General features: G+C 31.4%; 1 pseudogene; it reads right to left on the bottom strand.

Moving 5' to 3' along the window:
• Positions 1-1,309: 1,309 nt before the first annotated feature.
• On the bottom strand, positions 1,310-2,618 carry LOC149568344 (aspartic proteinase nepenthesin-2 pseudogene; annotated as a pseudogene).
• Positions 2,619-11,741: the final 9,123 nt, after the last annotated feature.

Genomic DNA, 11,741 nt, shown 5'->3' with positions numbered 1-11,741 from the left:
CTTCTCCAAAAGCTTCCTTGTTAATACTGCAAGACTGTTTGCTAACACTGCAAACTGCTTCTCCAAAAGCTTCCTGCCTTTTGTGCCCTTGCTAACACTGCAAGACTGTTTGCTAACACTGCAAACAGCTTCACCAAAGCATCACTGCCTTACTCTCCAAATGCCCCCTAGACCCCTTTTTATACTACTCTCGTTGGTAAACCAACGACCGAGATTAAATCAAACCAACGGCTGAGATTAAGACAACTCAACAGCCAATAATAGAATTGGTTGCAAGGTGTCCAAAAGGGAATCTCTAAAATTAGTAAATAATAACCATTTACTAATTTTTGGCAAGTGGACAAACAGCTGTCCAAACCACCCATAAATACAACCGCTATTCATAGATAAGGACGAACAGCTGTCCAAGCTACCCATAAATAGTGCTGCTATTTTCGGGTCAGAAATAACAGTTATCCAACTAACAATAATTAACAATACATCGAGATGTGATGTATTTGGACAGGCCACATAACGAAGGATGCTGTTTGTGCATTCATAAGATTGTGCTTTTCCAAAATGTTTCATGTTCTGAAGTTAGTTTTTGCATTAAGATAATAAAAATGCTTTTACAGAGATCCGAAACCTAAAGATAGCAAAGTACAAAAACAAAGCGTAAAGAACTATGCTGAACAAGATATGGTGTACAAGATAACGGAATCACAATCTAATAAATAGAGCTTGACAGTTAATGATATTATTGACTTAGGTGGCCGGAACATAACAAAGGGAATTGCACATAAAAGATTTACTATGAAACCTGTCAGGGCTTTATAAGTACTAACACCATTCAAATGGTTTATGAGATGGTAGCTGCAAAAACTTATAGTGCCGAAGCTACAAATTGTATTGATCAATCCACAAAATTTATGAATTTGCTTGTTCCTTAAAAACAATATCCCAAAGGGACATCCAAGGAGTAGATCAATTAGATCGTATTCTAAAAAGATTTAACAAACTGTCAAATTACTGAACCTTACTAATCTGACACAGCTCTGATATGTTAACAACAGAACTCGTATAAGATTGGACTAGAAGAAAAAATGAATCAATTCATTAGATTATCTGAGTTACATCGGATGATGTAAAATGGAGAGCGTCAACGAAATCGTATGATTCAACGATATCAGGTTAAATGTTATACGAGGAAGAGCAGAAAACGTAGATATCTAAGACGGGACAACACAATATATTATTGGAAGTTGGAAGAAAAGGAGCAGATCAGGAAGAAGAAGAGACTTGAGAAGGCAAGGAAGAATTAAGAGGGTGTTCAAAGAGAATCACAGTTGGCGGGGGTGAAGGAGAGAGTGTTCCGAGCATTGTCGTAAAGAATATGGAAGTTCTGCTGGAAAACGTTTCCGAAGATGGAAACATCAGAGCTGGATTTATCCAATGCGAGGCACGAATTATTGTTGTCACCGTCTCTGAAGAGATTTTCCCCTGGAATCTCGATATCCACGCCGCCATCAAAATTGAAGATGAGGGTTGGCAAGGTGACGTCACTCGATTTCTGGTAACACAATTCGGAAGGATCGTTATCTGCAGTAGTCAGATCAGTGGCGGACTGAATCGCTTCAATCACAGGATCGTACGCAGCTTCTACTAGATAAGTAAGGGTGGTTCCAGAGTCGATGATCATGCCTCCGCTACCGTCCGATCCGAGATCAAATGTTCCGGCCGGAATGTCCACGGCCTTCCCATTAAGGGTGATTCCGGTGACGGGAATATACCAGAAAGTGGGAACAGCACTGTTGTTAATCAACTGGACTGTCTTGGCCTCGAGGAAGGAAGCGGTGTCACCGAAGATGAGAGGGCTTGTTTGTGAGGGGGAGTCGGTGATGGAGACGAGGCAGTAGGAGAATTTGTTATCTACTTTGGAGCCCAACTGAGAGATGAGGGAGAGATCACCTCTTCCGAGCCCCACGAGGCCAGCAACCATGCTGTCGCTGCCTTCATCGAATCCTTGATTGTTATGGCCGCATCCAAAAGCGATGTCGGAAACCTTGCTGTCGGTGCCGATGCCAATGGTGAAAGTCTCCTTAGCGAGCTCACCGATTGTCTCCGAAGCGTCGCCGTAGCTGTACCTAAAAGCAGTCTGGATTGCATGCAGTTTTGAAAGTATCAAGAGCATCACAGAGAGAGTCATTGCAGGAGACTATTGAATAGGAGGACGATTTCGAGGGGTCGAAGATCGACGTAGGCTGAGAGAAGCAGCTCTCGCAAGGCTCGCACTGAGTCCAAATCAGATCGCTCCCCGTGTCAACAATCGCTTCGAAGCTCACCGATGGAGTTCCCACGGCAATGCTCATCAAAAAATCTCCGTTCCCTGCTTCAACAGGCGTGTCGGCGTCCAACTGCAGCCCTCCTATCTGCTTCTTTATAAACGCCTCTATTGCATTCAATCGCTTCTTACTTCGATCCACCGCGGCAGTCATTCTCTCGCTAGGATTTAATCCTTCGCCGGCTCTCCTTGTCAAATTCACCCTCAGTTTGAACTGCCCGTTCGAAGAAGATGCCGTAATGGGTATAGTACTGACACATATGAATGCCACAACGCCCAACAGCTTAGATAACTCCATTTCTGTCTTCTACCAATATGATGTAGAAAACGGTGAGTCTTTATAGGGAGTTTACAACACTAGGGATGCCCGCCCAGTAGAAATCTTGATAACTGTCGAGTTTTCCAAATTAAACATGACTTACACTTGTACGGTTAAAAGATCCGCACAGTAACAAAACCAGCAGAATATCGCGCATTATCTTAACTGATCCTTCCGAGATTTAGACATAAGAGGCCACAAATAGTTTCAAGTATAAATTTCCGCCTACGTTGGGCATAATTCTTCTTCTTCAGCCCCATTTTTGATTCACTAATGCACAACAGCTTGAAACAGCTCAGACAAGATTACGGGATCACCAGCTGAGTATCTGACATAAAACTGCAATGTAAACCCGTCGATAATTCTGTTCTAACAATGTTTACGCAACATACTCAAAACTCTGCAAACTAGAGGTAATTTCAATTCTCGTCTCATTCTCGAGTAAAAAGCTCTTTTCATTTTATATGCGTTGTCATTTCTTCCATAATATTTTGTTTATCGCCACACTAAAGTAGCCTATATGCATTTTCACTAACATAGTTAAAAGCAATTATCTTTACATAGTACCTTTGAAGTAGATTTATGTGATAGTTTTAAAGTAAAAATAATATTTTTGATAGTTGTGATAGCATTGCTAATTTAATATCAACATTCCTCAACTCAATTTATAATTTATTTATACAATTATACTAATAGTTGTGACTTGATGTTACTGTATTTGACTCAGTCAAATATATTATTGTATTTGTGTAGGCAATATATTACTAGCTATATACATATTATATATTTATGTAATATATATAAAGAAAGCCAAGAGATATCAACGCTTTAATTTTTTAATATGAGTATTTCTTTGTGTAAATTAAAGCCTCGATATATCTCTTCTTTCTCTATATATGTTATATAAATATATAATATGTATATAGCTAGTAGCATCCGAAGGGGATGTTAAAAGAATAGTTAGGGTTAAAATTAGTTGAGTGTTAAGAATATGATGTGTAGTTGATTTATTATTATGATTGGGATTCATTATCATTTATAGGTTTATTAGGTTTAAGGCTATGATTCAATTTGGGTCAACATTAATCAGTAATAGGGTGCAACTTTTTCTAGGGTTATTATGTAATGGATTAATGAAAGGTTTAACATTTTGGTATATTTAAGGCTATTTTGTGGTTAGAGTTTAGTTTGGTTTAATTTTGTTTATGATTCAATTTGGGTCAACATTTAATTAGTAATAGGGTGCACTTTTTTCTAGGGTTATTATGTAAAGAATTAATGAAAGGTTTAACATTTTGGTGTATTTAAGGTTTTTAAGGTTATTTTGTGGTTAGAGTTTAGTTTAGTTTATTTTTGCCTCTATCTTTCAATGTACTCTCTCTCTCTTTAATGTGTGTGTGTGTGTGTGTGTGTGTGTGTGTGTGTGTGTGTGTGAAAAGCATAACATTATATTTTGATTCAATTTCAAACTAAAGAAACACATAAAAATGTCAACAAAATATTAAGTGAACACAAAGCAAGATTTTGAACCTAGTTTGGATGGTTGTGAAATAGTCTCTCGCGGAATGTCCTTCTTTTTTTGCTATTTTTTTAATTTCTTAAATATGACAATGGCACACAACTTAGTTCTAAGGGATACAAAGTTTAGATATTTATATTTTTTCCCTAGATATCCTTCTTTTGTCTATTCCTCCTGCTCTCCAGTCACCTCCAAATTTTGTTCTAATCAAAAGCATAACATTAGATTTTGAATGAGTTTCAAATTAAAGTCACACATAAAAATGTTAACAAATTTTATTTTTTGTACGTGTGACTTTAATTTGAAATTGATTGAAAATCTAATATTATGCTTATGATTAGAATGAAATTTGGAGGTGACTAGAGGGTAGGAGAATCAGAGAAAATAAGGAGATGGGGGAGAAAATCAAAATATCTAAACTTTGTATACCATAGAACAATTTAAGAAGGTGGACTTCACATAACATCTATGTCCATTCTCAAGCCCCACTACATCCATTCATTGTCCTCTGCATCGAGCTGCTTGGTTACCTATAGTATCATTTAAGAGTTCAGGGATTGATTGGATTAGGTAAGCGAGTTTAGGGACAAATTTGTTTATTTTTACAAGTGAAACTAAAAAGATGTAAACTTTGAAACTTCAAAATTATATTAAAATATATAATAAATAAAATACTATTATGAGTGAAACTAAAAAGGTTTTAAAAACTTTAAAAAAAGATGTAACTAAATAAAATAAACATTAATAAAATACTATTATGAGTAAAACTAAAAATTTACATATTCTAGTTCATACTATTATATTAGTACATTAAAAATACTTTATTACCATTGTTTCCAATAATTGTATTTGAGATATACTCTACACCAAAGTCAAATACATTGTTTCCTAATACTCTATTGTGATTGTCCAAATACTAATGTACAATAATGTTGAAATATTGAAATGAAGTGACAAGCACATAAAGTTTTATTTTTATATTCTTTCACCATGGGAAGGAAAACACTCATCCACCATAGATATGAGATATGAAAATATCTGATATCTATGGTGGATGAGTGTTTAATTGTAAAGATTATTTATATTTTTAATTTAAATAATAAGATGATTATTTTTAAGTTGTATAAAATAATCTATATCGCTTCAATACACTACTACCAACTATAAAAATTACTAATGATGAAATATAAGAAATAACATACATGTTTCAAATTCTACCCAAATGAAAGTCTAACATATTCCACAAAACATAAACGTGATTGATTATGTATATATACTTCAATACTATGGTCTTTTCTATTAGGTATGGATCCGAAATGTAAACATATTTGTAAACAACTTCTATCATAAAAAGTTATGATACAAACTAATTGTTAGAATAAAATGACCTTATAAAATAGTCACCAATGAGAATAGTGTTATGGCCTTCATTCTCATTATGATCGCATTGCACTTCTTCCAAATATTCTAGAAATCGAGATACTTGATTAAACATCTCCCATATCTTATCCACAACAATGTGCATTTGCAAAATTTCATTATCTAAAACATAATCTACTGACAATGTTGTAGATTCAAAATGTTGAATCATTTGGTAACAACATTGCAGTACATACTTTTCACATTTATCGATTGGTGTTTGAGGTGAGCCATCTAAGTTTAAAGAAACAATGAGACTTGGTGAAATAATTTTAGATTCATTGTCTGATAAATCCATTTTTTTATTGTTCCTAAACATGGAAATATTTGAAGAAAGAATCAGATTCTATTATTACTTATCAATTAAAGAAGGAAAAAAATATATAATACAAATATAGGAAAACCAAATGACAAGAAGGAAAATAATATTCATATTGAGCTTGAGACATAGATCAAGGGAAAAAAAAATTATTAAATATATATTTGGGAAAAATGATTGTAACGTATAACATAGGTCAACTCAAAAGATAACATATGTCAACTGAAAAGTTAAAGAAAAAAGGCTAAAGGCTTTAGAAAGAAAGCATCATGATTGTATATTTTAACAAGGTCTTTTCTACAACTATTAAATAATATGCATTTTTGACATATACATATTCATAAGGTCTTTTCTATAATTGTTAAATAATATTCATATTGAGTTTGAGACATGGACGAAGGGAAATTTTTTTGTAAAATATATATTTGAGAGAAATTATTGTAATGTATAACATAGGTCAACTCAAAAGATAACATATGTCAATTTAAAAGCTAAAGAAAAAAGGCTAAAGGCTTTAGAAATAAAGCATCATGATTGTATAGTTTAATAAAGTCTTTTCTACAATTATTAAATAGTATGCATTTGTATATAGACATGTTATAAACATAGCACTTATTCTATTTGAAAAATAATAATCATATTGAGTTTGAGACATATATTAAGGGAAAAATATATGTAAAATATATATTTGAGAAAAATGAATGTAACATATAATAGAGGTCAACTAAAAAGATAGCACATGTCAATTGAAAAAATAATGACAAACTATTTTCATATTTAATGTGAGTTATGAAATTTTCAATAATTAGTAAAAAATTCTAAAACAATTGAAAAAATCTATATAATTTTTTAATATGAAAAAATAAATGTTAAAACTTACCATATATCAAATTATTACACCCAAAAGGCTAAAAGCTTTAGAAAGAAAGCATCATGATTGTATAGTTTAACAAGATCTTTTCTACAACTGTTAAATAATATGCATTTGTATATAGACATGTTATAAACATAACACTTATTCTATTTGAAAAATAATAATCATATTGAGTTTGAGACATAGATTAAGGGAAACATATATGTAAAATATATATTTGAGAAAAATGAATTTAACATATAACAGAGGTCAACTGAAAAGATAGCACATGTCAACTGAAAAGATAATGACAAACTATTTCCATATTCAATGCAAGTTATGAAATTTTCAATAATTAGTAACAAATTCTAAAATAATTGAAAACATCTATGCAATTTTTTAATATGTAAAAATAAATGTTAAAACTTACCATATATCAAATTATTACACCCAAAAGCATATAAATCATATATTTGTAAAAAGAAAATAGACATATAAAATATGTGAATGTTTCATAAAATTTATATATAATCCACATAAAGATAGTTGGAATGTTCACCAATTTTATAGTAACATCAAAGTCACATTGTTTTTGGAAAGTAACAGAAAGATAAATATTCTAATTAGAATCACTATCATCATCAAATTGAACAATGTTTCGTTGAAATAAAATAGAGTCCATAGGATCTAAAATATCAAACCAATAGAAATGTTCATAAGTTCTACATCACAAACACCATGTGTTTGTAACTCGCCTTATTCTTTTAAAATCACAAGTAGTTTGTGTCCATGTAGGTATTTTCTCTACAACAATCTTCCTTGTTCTTTCATGGATCGGTAGAGTTAGGAAGACCCCTTTTCCCCATCTATCTACCACAACTTGATTCAATAGGGTGTTCTGTAGTCCACCAAATTGTAATCTAAAAATCTGACCATGATAATGATAGTTAGCTAGACCTTGAGTACTAGTTTGTGGAGACTGGAGCATTTTTTCTAACCAAATAGGACCATTTTCTGTAGAGTCCATTGGATGAGGATATTTCTCTATCCAAACCTCTATAGGAAAAAAATAAAGCTCTGTGGGGTCACAGTCTTCACAACAAACCAAATGCAAAAAGTCAAGATCTTGGTAGAAGTGACCAAAATTTTGAAGAGCTAGTAGATAAAATTTCAACAACCCTATTTCTAAAAGATGTCTTTTTCAAGATAAATAATTTGTTCTTTCCTAAGCATGTATTGTTTGTAGATCAAAATGATGATATGTGTCGGCAACTTTAATTGTTCTTTGCCTCAACATTTTTTTCCTTCTAATATCTGGAAATCAAGAAAAAAAATTAAAGAGACAAATTATATTTTCTATCTATTCTATAAATAATATTTATTGTACCATGTTAAGTTCCAGTAGCATAATAAATAAAAATAATTGATTAACAATAATTAAAAATATTGAATAAGAATATTAAATATTCCAATTTCATTTTTTTTGGTAAATCTTTAGCAATTGTTTTTTGTTATATAAAAGAAGAAAGAAATTATAGAAGAAGTACAACTTACATTAAAAATGATGAACATCAATGTAATAACATATTTGTTTTATTAACTTTTTGTCAAATTTTGTATTCTTTGCTCAAATAGAATATGTGTTATGTTTATAACATGTCTATCTAGAAATGCATATAATTTACTAGTTGTAGAAAAGACCTTATTAAGCTATACAATCATGATGTTTTATTTCTAAAGTCTTTAGCCTGTTTTCTTCAACTTTTCTCTTTTCTAACTGTTTTGCGTTCTTCATTTTCTCATACCGATCGAAAGAAAAGGGTGGCATTATCCTTAGATCCTGTAGTGACTTTACACAAGAAATTGCAACAAATATGATTCTTTTTCTTTCTCTTGGTCCAATATTGATTGTTGCTTTTTCAAGTGTCAAACCCTATGATTTATGTATTGTCAGTGTCCATGCTAGTCTCAATGGTATCTAAGTGGTAGAACCTCTTTGTATAGCACTAATAGGTACTATTTGAGGGTGTTCATTATTGAATGGAAAGCCAGAGTAGGCATCAAATTTTACCATTACATATAATGGTAATTGAGGTGGTGCACTACTTGGCTTATAGACTATTTCCTCAACATAACCCAAAGCTCCATTTAAAAGGCCTACTTCTATCACCAAGTTTGATGTGAGCATGACTCTTGATCTCATTGAAATCAATAATTCAATATCAAGTTCATCTACACAATTATCATCTAGTGAACTATAGTTTGACAACTTTGTAGCAATTACATGTGCAACTAGTTCTCGAAGAGAATGGAGTTTTCTTTGATTGTGTTTGTGAACATTATCATTTATAAAGAATAAATGAACATTTTTGTCAAAATCATCATTTAAATTTTTTGCAATATTGCATGTTGTTCGTGACATTAGGAATTTCCAATCGTCAATTGTTGGTTGAGCATCTCTAATATTTGTGAGCAACTGGCAAAACTTATTCTAATCTAGATTCTCTCCCTCTTGTCTATAAACTTTTTCCAATGTAATCACAATCTTGAAGTCTTCCCATAGTATATTTTCATGTCTCCTAATATCATATGCTACCCTGTCTTTTACAGGAGGGAGTTGGCCAAGATCACCAACCAAAATCAGTGAGATATCTAAAAAGATATATTAGATATTTAGTAGTAGTTTAGTAATAAAAAAATATAGTCATGCTTATTTTTTCATTTCTCTAGTACATAAATTCTAATTTGGAAATAAGAATACCTCCAAAGTTAAGATGAGAACTTTGAGGAAATGCTTGACAAATTCTGGAGTCTATATTCTCAAGCAACTTCTCCCCAAGAAAGCTCATTTAATCTATTAATATATATCTTATATGAATTAGTTCTTCTTGGAAACTTGTCAAATGTGTTCCTTCCAACTGTCTAAAATCATTTACTTGAAGGGTCAGTGCAAGAAGTTGGGTCTCACTTTTGGCCAAAAAGTGGAAGTGTTTTTCCTGTTTTTGAAATTTTTTGTCAATTGATGTCAAAATTTGAGGTATTTAGAGATTGAATATAAAAAAACTCTAGGAATAAAATTTTTAGTGTTTCGAATCTAGTTTTTGAATATGTAATTTATTTGTGTACCCATATGATAGATTATTTTTTTGCTATGGATCTTTAAAAATCACTTTTTCAAAATGCCTATTTCAGGACCATACCATGCTCATGTACGGACACCATAATTTGATACAAATAAATGAACTTTTACAAATCCTTTTAAAGGGAGTTACCTAATACACCTAGGATTGATGAACATATTTTTCCTTAATTTTTTATTTAATAATTTATTATTATTATTAATTATTAATTGGCTATAAAGGTAAGTTTTAAAACCTCTCATCTACGGACCACATAATTTGATCAAAATCTCACTTTTTCAATTTTTTTTTTAACATCAAAAGAATTGTATGTAGATTGATGACATATAAATTAATTTAAGAAAAATTATAAAATATAAAAGTTATTAAAGTTTTAGTGAATGTCACTTTTTAATGTTTAGGAGATAGTTTTGATTAATAAATAATGGAAAAATAGAAAATAAACTAATAACACTATAAAATTACATTTTTGGAATCAGAATAGTAAGACATATAATGGGTTTTTGTCTGATCAAAAAAATTCAATGGGGATGACTATAAAAAAATTACAACAATACCAAAAATTGTCGATTAAATGCCTTAGAGAAAAATAGATCATAAAGGCATGGCTTGGTGGGACAAGTTGGTCTAAAGGTAAGAATGCAACACAACGAGCAAAAACAATAGCTTTAGTTAACAAATCAACATCTAACAAAAGATTGATTAACAACGTAAGTGGATATGTTAATGTGAATCGTAAGACTTTAGAAAGAGCTATAAAGAGAAGGGTTAACTTTGACTGTGATCCAACAAATATTTTATGGACTTCTAGTGGTAGACTCCCGAGATGTGATATGAAACTTACTAGTGAAGTCAAAAGTTTGATTGAAAATTTTTGGCATGATAATACAAGAGTATCACCTAATTCAAGAGATGATCTTAAATTGAGAATTGGGTCAAAAATACATGATCCACATCCTAAACACCTTTTGGACATGACTCAAACTAAATTGTTTAAAAAAAAAAATTGATGGTAAGGTATTAAATATTACCATTAGTCAAAGATCTTTGTAAAAGTGTAAACCATGGTATGTAAGGATTAACAAGGAAAGAATCACATGTTGTTATAAAACTCATATTCAATTTTGTTACCATTATGATGTATTTCAATCTATACGTGATACCATACATAGTAAAGAAATGTTGTAGGAATGTGGTATAAAAATACCACCTCAAACTATAAAAGATATCATATCAGGTTTGTTTTGTAAGCCACCTAATGATCAATACTTTCTTTTCAATGCATGTCTTTTTGGTACATGTGATATGTGCAGCAATCTTTCTTTGTTAGATTAATGTTTGCATGAAAATGCTTTGACTACTTTTGGACAACAATTAGTTGAGGTAAAAAGATTCAAAATTATTGAATATCCATTGAAAGATGGGAAGATTGGAAAAAGGTGTGATCTAGTTACAGATAAAGTTAGTTGTCATCCATTTATGGATGAGTTTAAGAGTGTGATCATACCAAAATATGTTAAACACTCTCAATATTCTAGATGGCTTGATGGACAATTTTTCTTATGTAAGAATACATTTCCAATTGATACTATACTTTCAGTTGTTGACTTTGCAGACAACTACACACTTGCACCGCAAGAAGAGGTACAACCACAATATTACAATTCAGTGCAAGTAACAATTTCTGTTCATATAGTTTATAGGCATGCACCTGATAGTACAAAGGAGGATCAAAAAATATTGAGGGAGTACCATTTTTATATAAGTGATAATAAACTCCATTCATCTAAGTTTGTCCAATATTGTTTCAAGGTCTTTTATGATAATTTAAAAGAAAGACAAATTCAAATGA

This window comes from Cupressus sempervirens, chromosome 3 (assembly GCF_028749045.1).
Source record: "Cupressus sempervirens isolate cs-2001-9-10 chromosome 3, ASM2874904v1, whole genome shotgun sequence".
NCBI classification, from domain to species: domain Eukaryota; kingdom Viridiplantae; phylum Streptophyta; class Pinopsida; order Cupressales; family Cupressaceae; genus Cupressus; species Cupressus sempervirens.
Note: the sequence above shows the minus strand (reverse complement) of the source record. Positions and strands in the feature narration are given on the sequence as shown.